The sequence below is a fragment of the Pseudochaenichthys georgianus genome, chromosome 8, assembly GCF_902827115.2.
Source record: "Pseudochaenichthys georgianus chromosome 8, fPseGeo1.2, whole genome shotgun sequence".
In the NCBI taxonomy this organism is placed as follows: Eukaryota; Metazoa; Chordata; class Actinopteri; order Perciformes; family Channichthyidae; genus Pseudochaenichthys; species Pseudochaenichthys georgianus.
This window is the reverse complement of record NC_047510.2, coordinates 8,182,556-8,196,444: the sequence shown is the minus strand read 5'-3', so window position 1 is coordinate 8,196,444 and position 13,889 is coordinate 8,182,556. Positions and strand designations below refer to the sequence as shown.

General features: G+C 45.1%; 1 protein-coding gene across 7 annotated transcripts in view; it reads left to right on the top strand.

Annotated features, from left to right (window-relative positions):
- The window catches only part of LOC117451610 (RNA binding protein fox-1 homolog 3-like), a 480,467-nt gene that overhangs the window by 428,998 nt on the left and 37,580 nt on the right, over positions 1-13,889 (top strand). The gene's annotated exons all lie outside the window — the stretch shown is intronic.

Genomic DNA, 13,889 nt, shown 5'->3' with positions numbered 1-13,889 from the left:
TGCCTGTGTACTCGGGTTACACCAATACGTGCACCTGATTTTCCCCATTAAATAAGAACTCCATGTCACCGGGCTAGTTTGTTGCATTTGGAGCGATGTAACTTTTATTCAGTTACATAAATAAGGGTCCGGATTATTAGATCTGCCGAGGAGGGTTTTCTGTCCAATCTGGTGCTTGTTCTGGGTGTTAGCCAGCAGATACATTACTGTGAAACCAGGGACACTTGGTCAAAGTTAAGACATGGGCGAGAAACTTTAACAGATTTCTGGATTTGACATGGTTGAAATTATTCTTAACTTTGCAAAAAAAGTCTGCCACTCTGTTTGTTGATCCAGATTCAGATTGAATGTCCCCTGCTGTAAGACAAACACATTTAGAGAATGTGCAGCTTTGGCGAGCTATAAATGCCATTTTAGAAGTGCTTGTGATTGGACGGAAGCTTGTGTTTCATACTGAATGAAGAGCCCTCATCATTAATGCATACTTGACAAGAGTGGCCCTTCTATGGCTGCAGGTTGAGACTTGCTGTGTACAAACCTCATTGAAACATTCTTGTATTGGTGTAACCATCTCGTAATAAGGCCTACGTATTATTTTCTCTAGATTATAAAACATAGCATCTACTGTATACAAGATTTGTATAAGCTTGGAGAAGTCACTTTATTTCTTTTTTTAGGCAACCAGTGCCTTTATTAAGGGACGGCAAGGCAAGGCAAGTTTATTTATATAGTACTTTTCAACACAAGGCAATTCAAAGTGCTTTACAAAAAACGAAAGACATTAAGAAAATGGCATTTAAAATCAGTCATTACAAATAAAAGCTAATAAAATAAACATAAAAAGAAAAAATACATGGATAAAAGTTACAGTGCAGTCTAAGATATGAATAGTTCAATTAAAAGCAGCGACAAAAAGAAAAGGGATGAAAGAGGGAGGCCCAAGTGCCTTTTTCTCTTGACTAGTTTCTTGTCTTTTACTGACCCACTGGTCTAAGAAAACAGCTGTTGATTCTGTCATTTCACCCTATAAACACTGTTAATTGCAAAAATGCAGAACAACTCTTGCATAATCATGTATTACTCCAGAAGTAACCAAAGAAGGAAGACAGTGGGACACTAAGAGTCACAGCATTAGTGCCAATGAAACATCTTGCTTTCAGTTTGGCCACTTTCTTTCTCTTCGGTTGCTCACCATTTTATTTTCGTTATCATACTATTTACATCTTTCTTTATTCTACACAATGCACTTCTTGTGTGTCTTTGACAGCAATAGATCCTTTTGAAACGGCTCTGTTTCTGATGTGCAGCATTCTTAAAACTCTCAAGTCCATCATTAGGTGCCGGAATAGAAAAACAAGAGCGGCAGCCGCCTCTCTTTTCCGTAATGCAAATCACTTTCCGTAATCCCCGTAGTTTGTGGAACAAATTCCTCACACTCGCTAGTCATTTCTATGTGAATAAAAACATGACAACTTTATTCACAGAAGTGTTGGTTGCTTGTTTATTCATCTGTTACTTTTTCTTTTAATTCTACGGGTGTTTGCTGAGTGTGCAGCCTTTTCTTTTGTTGTTGGCAGGCATCACCCCGCAGTGCTCTCACACAGCATGTTCACTTTCAGTCTCAGCCTTTCTGCTGATGGCAACCGAGCAGCTCAGTTTGGGGATAAGTGATTTGCCGAAGGTCACGTAGGATGGAGATGGTAACTTATAGCAAAGTTAATTTACCTGCCAACACTTTACGCTTGCAGCCAGGGTGAGGAATTATGTTTGGCAGAAGAATCCCAGGTCTCTGCTACCGCTGATGACACGTGTTTCCTCCGACTGAATACCAGATTCCAGACATTACACAGTTACATGAAGAGAGCAATTCAAATGGTGTTTACAATTATAGGTTGTTCTAGCTCTAAATTAAAGGCTTAGGCTACATTATCCTATGTTTATTTTATTATCTACAAATGTGTTCCTACTGTCGATCATCTTCTCTTCCCTGTCTGTGGCACTAATCCTGACGCCCAGAAGACATACATCTGCAAAAGTGACTCACAGATAAAATGTTTTTTAAAAAGGTCAGTAATTTCCTGAAACATCTGTAGTGTTTCACAAAAATGTAACTCAGACAGGAGGACAGTCGGGGACTATTTACAGTGGCGGATTAATACACATTTGAAAAGGGCAACCGGACGAGCGTGTGGGTACCATCAGGCTTTGGCAGTAATTAATGAAATGTTGATGAGGTAATCAGGATACCAAAAAAATGTACAGTATGCCCTTACAGTTACAACCAATGTAATCAGATTACCGTTTCATTTCTAAACAATGGGGGATAACTAGCCGGATTACACTGCTAACATAATAACCTTTAGTAAAAAACATCTTGTTATTATTTTATCTTGTATTCATTAGCATTGCATTTGATATTGAGGTAATCCATATGTCACAAAGTAACCAGGTTACATTTACTTTTATATTTTGGTTAATTGTAACATAATTCATTTTTAAAGTGACCCTCCCAACCTCCATTATTGGATGTGCTGACATGAAGGTACATATAGAACATCACCAGCCCTGTCCGTACACTGTAGCAATGCTAACAGCTATCGCAGCATCTCCCTTGCTCTGTCTTTAGACGAGGCAATGAGGAGAACATCTGCCCACTTCAAAACGTCACTCCCTCCGTAACCCGCCGTGCGGTTTGGCCTCTGTTCGGGGAGTAAAGAACTGCTGGATGCTTACAACGTTTTTACTTAAAAACAAGTGGAGATTAGTTGGGATGGATAGATCTCTGCTTCCGCCTATGCACATGCTTCCCTCTCTTCCCGAGGGGGCATATGTTTATAAAGAGTAGATATTGCCGTGCAGCAAAGCCAAGTACACGGCGTCGATCAGAGAGCTTTTCAAAGACAGTTTGATGTTGTTTGGATTTTGATAAACATGACCGGAATGTGAGCAGTCGTTCAATTTACAGTACATCTGCTGGTGTGCGTGTGTGCTGATTATTTTACATGTAAACACGGAAGCTGCTGTGTATCACCATTACAGCTTGTGTCAACATGTAAACATTGCACGGCATCAATCTTGCACTCAGCACAAGTGGACAGAGCTATTATGTTAAAAGCCCATTGGCCCGACATATCCCTACCAAAGATGGCCTCTCGTGGTGGGCGGAGCCTCATCCAGCGAGTATTGATAGGCTCATTGATTGATCGATGGTCCCCGGTGATTTATCGATCCGTCTCCGTTCCAAATGAGCTACGAGTGCTTTCCTGCCCAGAGGAAAACAACCACACTCTCACACAGGCGGCGTAATGAGAACACAGACTTATTCTGAGCCGCGCCACGCATTCCCTCTTCCAATCTGGTCTTTGTTGTTGGTGTTGGGTAAGAAGAGATGTGCTATTTGAAATTGGAAATGAAAATTGTTGCGTGGTGTTGTGCCGAGAGATTTGGAGAAAGATTCACTCAGGCAAAGCACTTTTACCCCATCACTGTACAAAGTCAATCTCCTCCTCCCGGGGTTTTAAGAAGAGTTTCTGGGCGTCCTTAGGTAGTTAAAAGTGCATCGACTATGGATGGGCTAGTGGGATGTGTAGATTAATGCAGTGGAAAGCCATCCCTCAAAGTGCTTAGAATAATTAGAGTCAGGCTTCCAACAGAATGGGCATGTCACTGGAGGAAATTGTATTTTTATTTACTGTGTCGGGTCTCCCTTGGCCTCCCTCTCGCTCTGTCTCTGCCTCTCCCCATTTGTATGGCGGCGGAGCTCGGTATTCAGGAGCCGGGGTGTTTCTCAAAGTGTCTTAAAGGTGCTGTCAGCACGCCGTGATGCATCTCTGCGTGTTTCCACGTGTGGGAGAACACCATTTGTATTCTGCGTGGGCATTTCGGAGTGGATCGGCGGTTCTGTAGGTGTGCATATTCGCCGTGTATCAGGGATCGCAACTATGTATGTAAATCTGCAGCATTAGCATGTGTTTGAACTTTAAAAAAAAGCATATACATGAGGGTCTGTATGTGATTACAGAGAGAGATGGTGTATACTTTATGTTAACTCTTGTGCATTTATTTAACAGCACGTTGCTAGTTACCGTAATGATATTGTCAAAAATAATTATCACACATTTCCACCCATATCTGATGCCAGCTGCTAAGTAAGGGTTTGACTGGGAGCATTCTGGTAATGTTATCCCAAATGTATCTCGTCTAAACACCTACGTATCTCTAATAAAGGAATTCTCCGTCCCAATAAATATATTTAAAATAAATACATTATAATATTCACTTATTTGCGATTTACTGCACAGGACTATAGGAGAAGTGTTTTCAACTACTTTTGTAATGCATTTAGATCTAGTTTCACTTTGTGTGTGTGTGACTGACTGCATGTCGGCCTGCACACCGAAGTGTTGAGGCATTACCCATCTCAGTGCAGTGGACGCTGGTGGACAGCGAGGCGGGCCATTGATAAATTGATGACAGTGAAATTGTGGAGTAGTGAGACATGCTCTAAATCCCTCCCCCTACTGCTACACATCCCACGCGCACACACACACACACACACACAGACACACACATGGCTCTGGCATCAATTATTGTGGATTGCGTGGTTGACAGAGTGTAAACCAGGTGCCAGCCCTCAATCCAATTAAAGAGATTTAATTGGAGAAAATAGATGGAGTGTGTCCACAAAGTGCTGGCCTACCCACATTTAGCAGATTCTTTTTTTTTTGTTTACCTTTCCAAAAAGTAAGGTTTTGTTTATGAAAGAACGATTGAATCTAATAAAGCCTCGAGGCTGTTGCTTTCTCCAGACTGCCTTGCTCCACAGGTCAGTAATGCAAACAATCCCATTCCTCCCGCCTGAGAGCTGCGCTGGCATGTAGAAATGGGATTATTATCCAAAATGGGCCCAGCAGGTGTTTCTGTGATGCAGTGTAATTGCAGGAGGGTGATAGTGTTTCAGGCTGAAATTCCCAGAGATGCTTTAAAAAAGAAACATCTAACAAATAAAAATCTGCCACGCCGGCAATTAGCATTATCACCAGGCCTTATAGGGATTTCCTGGAAACGACTTCCTGTGTTAGCGGGCTAGCTGCTCGTGTGTCAGCTATCACAGTTTGAGGAGTTCGTGGAGCTAAAGACAGGCGGTCAGGTAGCGCTCACGGTAGCCCCGACTTTTCGAGCTCTTTTCTATCCAAATGTGTCCCCGGGGATCAGAGAGAGTGGCTCATCCCAGTTGCCAAACCCCCCCCCCCCCCATCCACTCCTCACAAGGGACAGACATGCATAATTCAGGATTGTTATCCGTCTGCTGCTAACCTCCTTCTCCCCCACACACATGCACACAGATCTGCAATGAAACAGTCTGACTGCACATCAATGATTCACCAGACAGCACCCCCCCCCTTCTCCGTTGAGGGAATCGCGTGGCGCCGACAGGGACTCCACGAGCATGCAACTTCCTATAATTGGAATGAAAAAAGGGGTGAGTGAGGGAAATGCTGTATCAGGGATCTGGCGTAAAAGCAGCATAGGTGTTCAAACAGCCGTTCAGCAGTGTCAACCAGCAGATTGCGACTGGGTGCGTAGCATTAGCCCACTCGTTAGCCACCGGGACAGGAAGTGAGAAGGAGACGCGGCGCCGGGGGGCTTTTTCAAGAGGGAGAAACACTTCAGAGTTTTGGATCTGTGAAGAAGACAGATGTCTAACTGTCTGATATGCAGGCAGCTCTGGGATTGAAGACAGTTGCCTTAGCCACAGTTTTAAAAAAACCCAACCCCAAGGCTCCCTGCTGGGAGCATCCCTGGTTCCCCCAGCTTGCCCCTGCCTCTTTATCCTCCAAGTTTCTTTCTCACTACACTCACCTTTTTTTCCTTTCTCAAACATCACAGGAGCAAATCAGCCGACAAGCGACCGTACAAGTTTTCTCAAGCTTTCAAGAATTACCACCATTTCATCATGGATAATCACAGTTAATAACCCTTCTCATTAAGGAGACGAGAATCACGGGTCATTAATATTGTTAATATCTTCTCTCTTTCCTTCTCTTCTATCTCTCTTATTCCCCCACTCTGCGTGCCAGAGGGTGTGGAAACAAAAGGATGACTGAAAAAGAGCTTAGCGCGACAGTGATTAACCGATAGGGGTAGATGGACTGTGATGAATCAAAGTTATCTCTCAAATCTTAATAACTGGAATTAGCCCCTGATTAGATGAGCTTTGGCTACAGCAGGGAGTACTCTGCATTTTCACTTCAAAGAATCCAGCACATGTAAACCTGTTCCTGCTTATACTGCAGAGCACAAAAAAAATCACTGAGGCAAATAGGCCAATGGAATACATTACAAAGGGGGTCATAAGAGAGCAGAGGGAATGGAGAACGATAACACAAACAACAACGTTACACCTGTTTTCCTCACAGAATTCCGTCATTGTCGTGCCTTCTTTCCCGTTTATCTCTCTTTTGACTCTTTTTCAAACATGCTCGGGGTCCGGTGGGAGGTGTCAGAGTCACTGTGACAGGGTCATAATGAGAGTGGCACTCTCCTTCATTTGCATATGTTTGCCATTGTCACAGCGGTCAAAGAATGTCATGTTGAGATTCCTGCATGCTTAAGTAATGGCATTCTGTCCCCACGAGGAGCTCTGGACCCGTATCATAATCCCAGCATGGGAGAAGGGGGAAACGACTTGAATTTACATGACAATCGGCTGATTCTAAAACAAATGTTGCCGTTTCTTATCCCTTGTAGAATTTGAAAGGGCTCATCAGTAGTCAGGAGAGGGGTTTCGCTGACATGACGACGCTGTGGAATTGATTTACGCGTTCATATGACCAGAATGACAGAACAACCCACTGTTCGGTTATCAGTTTTCATTTTATCCCGGTCTTTATCTTAGTGATCAATAGCAATCTCGAAGAAGTGGTGGATTTCTAATAGAATATAAGTCAATAGCACTTTTGTTGAGACAACTTTGGAAGAAGGGAAGTAGATGAAAAGTTATCGGCGGTGCTTTTTTGATGGGGTTAAAGCAGCACAGTGTCTGTTCCCGCTAACACATGAGTCTAAACATGCCTCCTACAAGTTAATCCACATTCTGACACCCAGTCTGGAGTAATTAGTCCCTGATGTAAATATCTGTTATGCAACAAAAGCGGCAACAACACTGAAACAGACAATTATCTCCTCTTATGGCGTTGGCAAAATGCTACGAGTCTAACCATGTGTAACTGATGGCTTTTTCACGGAGGCCTCCAGGCTTCTTTGGATGTGTTTGTGGTTGTTTATTTATCTATCTGCGTTTTTACCATGCAGTGCCTGCGCTCATAGGGAGCCGGGGCTGAGACAGACAGGTTCATTACATGTCACCGGAGTTCAAAGTGATCCTCTGTCTGCTCTGTTTATTAAGTGGCGCTCGGGCGTCTCTGAGGTATAGTAGCAATCGCACCGCTAAGAGCAGTCCCATCTCGGCGCGGGGGCTGCGTGTGCGGCGCCTCCGCTGCAACGTAATGAAGAAATCGGCAAGGGATTGAGGGAAATGAACTCTCTTTCTAATACCTCCATCCAAGGCCGCGGAGCAAATAAGTGCTCCCAATAACCAGGAAAAATCAGGTTAGAGGGGATGAAACATATGTGACATGTGAAAACGATTAAGCCTCTTGGAGAGCACACAAAAGTGCTCTCAAACATGCTCCAAATCTAAATTGACTCGGACGCGGAGCGAAGACACCGAGTGTTTATTTCCATGAATTGATTTTTCCACAAATGAGGTGGAAAAATGGAACGACGGGAGTTTGCAAAGGAGGACATGTGAGACAAAACAATAACCCTGTCCCCAGCTTATTTGAAATGGTAAACCTGCTGTAGTTGTGGGGGACATGGTGGGGGTGTGAATCTGCATCAAATTGGGCTGCTTCTCCACATCTCCCCTCTCTCTCGCCGTGGTGCTGTAATTGGTTGGCTTGGGGGAGGGGAGCAGCCGCTGCACCAAATATGTGCCTCATCATGAGAAACTCAGCTGAAGGTGTTTTGTTGTTGTTTACCTGTTCAGAGTTTCTCTCTTTTCCTGGCTCACCTTCGGATTGTCTGTGTGGCGTGTGGCTGTAATTAACACATGCTGCAGCCTCTGGTGAGTGTTAACAGAGAGACTTGGAGTAAGATCATGTGGCTCGCCTAATTAAAATGGACCCGGCTAGACAGCCTTTATTTATGCGCCTTCAAGACAAAATGAATGCCAGCTGCCTGTGGAAATCATCTCAGGCCGTCTTTTCTCGCCTGCCTGCCTGAGTGTCTGTGTGCGGGGCACAATTACCCGAGCATCAGCAGCAGAGCAGGGGACAACAAGAGGCTTTCCATGCAGCTGGCTGAAAAGCACTCAGTGTGTCGTTGGTGTCGCATCAACTGATTGCCGTACGCTGGCCCCTCGGCTCAGCCGCGTTACGCTTTTCACCCAAAATTCTGCCGTGACGGCCCAGCGGGATTTGTCACAAGTTTGCCACCATCACTGTCAGGAGGTCATTAAAACCAAATGAGCATTCTTCTAGAGAGGAACACTCAGCGCACGAGGCCGTGGATGAGACGAGGACTATGTTCGTGTACTGAAAAGCTTAAGATTCGCTTAAGATGAAGAATGTTATGTCATTTGTAGTCTGACAAAGCAAGTAGCTTGTGTACATTTCCCGTGAAGGAAAGAGACAGTGGTGCTTTATGTTAAGTCAACATTAAACTATGCATGCTGCTTGGATTATGCAACAAAACACTGCAGAGCTGTTCATAAATCTCTTTGAATTGCTTAGTGTATAGAAGCAGGAGGAACTTTCCTTGCTAGAGACTATTAGTGTCATACAGTAGGGACCATGTAAAGTGGGGAGGCCTTGGCTGAAAAATGATGGAGGCTGCGTGTGACTGAGCTGAAGCCGTAAAGCTGCCCACTCCATCACGGCACAGATCGCTGAGATTGATCAGCCCGCTCCCATTTGAGTGATTTCCCTCCGGATTCAATGCAACGCAATTAGTCGCCCGCTGTATTTTGCCGTTGCGCTGCTCTCTGACCCTCCGTCACACGCGTGAGTCAGTGCAGCACTCTGCCGATATGAGTTCCTCCTAACAGCTCCTGTATTTGCACAGCCCGTCTCCTCTTGGCCTCTCAACGCCGTCCCTCGCAGCGCTGCTAAAGAGGATCACGGATTGCTGGCAAGCGGCCAAGGCGTACCTGCTGAGACGGAATGTAGCCTTGACCACGTGCACCGTGGCTAACACCGGTGGAAATCCCTGTCTCTCTGAAGCACTGTATGCTGGGAGTTCCTCTCAGACTGCCAGCCTCAACAGTGGGCATTGCCACAAGGCCTTCCTGACCTCCTTGGCTCTTGATGGTGACTGTAAAAATAAAAACTCCGCTCCAAAAGTGATCTCCTTAAGTACGGGTGTCCAATCCAATTTTACACAAGGAGAGTGCTTAAGATTAGAGATAGTGTTTTTTATTGTGCTCTTCAGTAATAGGAGTAGAAAGGGTGAAAGGAGAGATGGAGGGAAAGAGGAATGGAGAGGACGGCAGATCGATAAAAGCCGCTCTCTCTGGTTGCCTTTATTCTTCGTGTCCGTGGAGACGATGTTTAGGCGGCCGGTGGCAGCAGGCCATGTAAGGGGGGGCATTAAAGTGCCGCAAAGGGACCTGCTCTTTCCCTATAAACAGGTGGAGAAACACTCGCCGGCATCCCAATTGAACACAGACTCGTAGCGCCGGTTCGCAGCCGTAATGAACAGCGATCCGTTTCAGTGGAATGAGATGTGCTGTGTACCTGACCGGTTCGTCATGGAGGCGCTTTTCATTAGGCACCATGGATTATCTTGACGACGGCACGTCAGCACTGGCAGAAAGGGAGCGCGGCCGCACCGGGACGAGCACAACTCCAACCCCCTCCCCCGATTTGCTCTGGCCTTTTTTCTCCTCCCAGTTCACATCCAGTTGAATAATTCGTTTGTCACATACATCAGAGGAAGGCGAAGATCATACGAGAGCCAGTGTTACTTTGTGTTCCACTAATGAGGCCTGTACTCTCCGCCTCCTTGCCTTGCTGCTTTTTGAAACAGCAACGACATGGTGCTACAAGGCTTAAGTAGTTTTTTCTTTCTCTGTACTGAACTGCAGGCTGCTATCCTGTTTGTATGTCACTTGGCTCCGGCGCAGTCCTTTGCACTTGTTTATGGCTCAAATGGCAACAGACCTGACACAGACACACTGGCCTACGCCCTGTGAGCATTACCATTCAGATTGTGACTAACCGCCGGCACGGAGGGAACACTCGAAGGCAGACGATGATTTAACAAGTGTAGGAGAACCCGTCATGACCATTGCAGAACTGAGGCAGGAACAATAAAGTGTCCAGTACCGCAAGCAATGAAAGTCAGCTACATCACAGCATTTCCCTAAGCCAAGGAACTGTCAAATAAATAGCTGAAGATTGAGCAAGAAGGTCATTGAAAGCAGAAGCTCTCTCACAACTTGCTCATCAGAAAAAGTCGAAAGTATAAAACATCCAAAAACAAAACCGCTGATCCAATACATTCTCACAAAGTGTCTCACACTAGTGTACTGGTTTCGTCATATGACATTCACTTCAAAGCTGGTTTTCTAGCTCTGTGCTCTAAACATGATTCCAACTATTTCTATGATATAGTCTTTCTGGATGGACATGGAACACCTGGAGTTGTTACATCAATAGAAATGGGCGAATTTGGTCTACCGATAAATTGTTGCGTTTACTCAAATGCTAGATTGGACTTATAATCAAATCTTTAGTTATAGGCGACAAAAGCAACTTTCTCAGAATTCTGACTTGAATCTCAGTACCCCTAAATAAATACATTTTGGTCAGCTCTCAAAAAGAAGATGTAGCCCGAATCTTCTTCCGTAGCTAAGTCTAATTTTAGTCAAAAAAACGTCAAATTCTGATTAATGTCACAGACTTTTTCTAATGGTAACCACTGCACAACTGTTTATAGTAGTATAAGACTGCCTTGTTATCCTCTGTCTTAACAATTGTGAGGCATACTTTAGGAAAACACAGTTCACACATGCATGGAATTGATGGTCCTACGCACTTTGTTGCAGGATGACACAGCAATGCTTGGCGGCTGAAGTTGAGCCAGGTTAAACCTTCCTGCAGCGTGACCCTGCGTCATGTTGCCGGAGGCCTCTGCTCCTCCCAATGAGGACTCTGTGTTCGTCGACGCCTGAGGTGCCACCGTTTCCCAGATGAAATCAGTCAAACCCGGGCTCGCACCATGAGATATCTCACAACACAGGATAGCGGTTTATCCTGAATTCTGATGTTTGTACGAGGATGTTTTTCCCCGATCATCACTCGGGTGTTAGTGTAAACACTCCTCGGCAAATCTTTTAAAAACACCAATCCGGGGGCAGCGATCTGACAGTGACTTGCTAAAAGACATAACTGAAGCGTTGATCTCCTTAATGACACCACGAGCCGTGTGTGATGTACCGTGGAGCTCAGCCTCTCCCTGTTATCCAGCTGCTGAGCTTTTCGTCTCCGCTGGACTGCTGAGCGCCGACGTGTTGACGGGTGTAGCTCCGGCTGGTTAAAAGCAGGACACGGGGTCCGGTTGGACTTGTTTCAGCTGTCACACCAGGAGGTGCATCTTTCTTTAGGTAGCCAGCCCCATTCTCCTTTTGAAATGGGCGCTTAGAAGTTGAAAATGGCCAACATCAAGAGCTTCCTTGAATTAGGATGCCCCGCAATGCAAGTGTGTTATATAATGCCATGACTGGAGGGAGAGGGAAAGTAGAGCACAGGGGTAGAGATTAAAAAAGTTTCTGCATAAAAAGAGAAGGGGGGGTGAGCATGAAAGGGAATGCAGGGAGGAGGGATTGGGGGAGAGAAATACAGTGTAATACAAAAAGAGAAGGGAGGGGGGGCGGATTAGGTCAGGCAGGAGCGAGGGTCCACTCCAAGCAGCCTTGAGGCCCTGCAGGCTGCAGGAAGCTGGTCAATCCCTCTCCCCTCTCAAGGCTTCTCCGTGTTTTCATTTAGATAATGGAGCATTTCCTTAATTGGCAGAGCACAGTTTAGGCCGAGGTTTGTTTGCCAACACGTCAGCGGAGAATTATTTCCACTACATTTACAGCATAGTGTTGCACAGCTCTCTCATTAAAAGATCCCTGCCCAGAGAAGTGCTTTCTGTGGAAGTGTGCAGACAGAGGCCAAACACCACAGCGAGCAAAACAAAAAGGAAGAAGGGAATTTAACACATTTATCTCCTATCTCACCATCCCTAGCCCGCGTGTAAAGGAAGAGACAGAGACTTCTCTATCGGTTTACTGTTATTGTTTTTCTCCAATCATAAAAACCTAACTCCTGGCTGCTATTGGGCGCCTTTTCCCACTCCTCCTCTCTTATCCAAAGAGTTATGCATTGGGTTTGCATGATCTGTATCTTTACATTTGATTGAGGGTACTTGCAGGGGGTGTTATTGGATTCCAGTATTATTGTCTCACCTTTTCCCTCCGTGTTTTTAATGTTGGGATGGATATCCGCTCCAGCAGCACTGATCTCACTGTTCTGCTCATTAGTCTGGAGTCGCAGAGCCTATAGTGCTTCGTGGCAACAATAAGACATGCACTTCTGTAGTCCAGCTATTACCCAGTTTAACAATGTGCACCAGCCAGAAAAGTCCATTATTTCTGCAGCTCATCATCTCAAGCATCCGCACGAGACAAAGGGTCCGTGGAAGTGCTTCATTGCAAAGGGCCATCTATCACTTGAGTCAGGAGGAAAAGACTTAAAAACATATGTGCTGCAGATACTCCACAGTGTGTGCTCTGGGAGCATATGGGAAGAAAGAGAGTTATAGGAATAATAACGGGGCTTATCCTCAAACTTTGTAAGGATGGCAACTAAAATGTGTCTCCAATGAAATATACACTTGGTTTTAGACATAATTTGATGCTGCCAAAATGGCAAGTTTGTACAGCTAGTTAAGAATCGTGGGTGCTATTGTTTCAGAGTGTCCTCGTTGTATTGGAGCTCATTTACAGCTCATAATTGAATCTTCTGCTTCTACTTTGACATGTTTCCATGCTGTAATGTTCATACTGCCTGTGCTGCAGCAGCACGTTTCACCCTCTGTCTGATACCAGAGCCCAGTCTTCTCTGATTGGCTAGTTGGCCGGCTCTGTTGTGATTGGTCAGCTGACTAGAGATATGTTAGAAATGTCCCGCCCCTTAGCAAATCACGTAGAATGTGCTGGAGCACTAGCCGATAGAAGCGCGAGTGTTACATAGTGATAGTGATTATGTTACGGACGTGAACAAAAGGGGGATAGAGGCATTTCAAGCAGGGGGGGGGGGGGGAGTGTTTGAGAGAGAAACTCCCTTTCACCTTTGGGGACTTTGCAGAACATTTATATGGACCTAAATGACACACTACAGGAAAGATAAAATAGGGCCTCTTTAAAACCTGTTAGAAAACTTCTGAATAATCCTCTGATTAAAACGAGAGTGAGCGGTAGGAAATCCTCTTAAAGTGAGACACAGGTTCATGTTTAAAGTAGGAGCTCGGACGGAGAGGGAGCAGCTGCTAGCTTAACAGACCTGTCATCGGAATCAAAGGCCCTAATCAAAATTGTATCAATTAATTGATCTTTCCTCTTGTGCTTTGCCATAAGTGCAATTGAGATTCCCCCTGACTCTTGCCCCTCCAACAGCGAGCCATGCTCTACAACATAAACTGTGTTCATTAGCAATGATCAAGGAGTCCTCTAATGTGAGCTGAGATGTGATATGATGGCTGCTTCCTCCTGACTTAGTTATGTTGCAGGACAGCTCTCCCCGGTTGTCTTCTGAACTGTGGGGAACCGGCACGCCTTTCAT